The 717-nt window shown below is 72.2% G+C and overlaps 1 non-coding gene across 1 annotated transcript; it reads left to right on the top strand.

The window, feature by feature from the left end:
* Window positions 1-280: 280 nt before the first annotated feature.
* On the top strand, window positions 281-433 carry LOC136055609 (5.8S ribosomal RNA). The gene has a single exon (XR_010622876.1). It is a non-coding gene; the product is annotated as a 5.8S ribosomal RNA (ribosomal RNA).
* Window positions 434-717: the final 284 nt, after the last annotated feature.

Consider the following 717-nt stretch of genomic DNA (forward strand, 5'->3'; position numbering starts at 1 on the left):
GCGGTCGTTTGCCCAGGTCGGGAGCGAGGGCTCCCCGCCCTTCTCGTTCGGGTGCACTTTCGCTCGCAGCGCGTTTGGGTCGCGGCTCGGTGCCCGCGGCGCGACGAAACGGTTACGTACGTTCTTGTGCTCGTTCGGTCGGCGGAGGCGTTGCTCCCGCCGCTGCCGCGCGGTCGTCCCGGCGCCGGGGCGGTCCGCGGTTCGTGGGGGAGCGCCCTCAGCGTGAGAGACGATAGGCTCCCCCCGGGCGCGCGCTCGGGGCGGTGCCGCAAAGCGAGACAACTCTTAGCGGTGGATCACTCGGCTCGTGCGTCGATGAAGAACGCAGCTAGCTGCGAGAATTAATGTGAATTGCAGGACACATTGATCATCGACACTTCGAACGCACTTGCGGCCCCGGGTTCCTCCCGGGGCTACGCCTGCCTGAGCGTCGCTTGACGGTCAATCGTCTGCCGGCCGCCGCCCGTTTGCCCGCTCGCCTTCCACGGAGGCGGCGGCGGCGGTTGCGGCGGCCGCGCGGCGCGGCTGGGGTGCCTCGCAGGCCCCGTTCGGCGGGCCTTCGTCCCCCTAAGTCGAGACCCAGGTCGGGGAGCTGGGCGAGCCAGATCCCCGCGCTCCCGAAGCGCCCGCTTCGGCCGAGCTCGTCCCCGCGGGGTGGCCGGGCTTTCCCGGTCGGCCGTTCGCGCGGCGGGGGCCGGCCGTCCGTCCGGCCGTCCG

This window comes from Cyrtonyx montezumae, unplaced genomic scaffold (assembly GCF_038088225.1).
Source record: "Cyrtonyx montezumae isolate F1298 unplaced genomic scaffold, pur_monq_1.0 scaffold_44, whole genome shotgun sequence".
Taxonomy (NCBI): domain Eukaryota; kingdom Metazoa; phylum Chordata; class Aves; order Galliformes; family Odontophoridae; genus Cyrtonyx; species Cyrtonyx montezumae.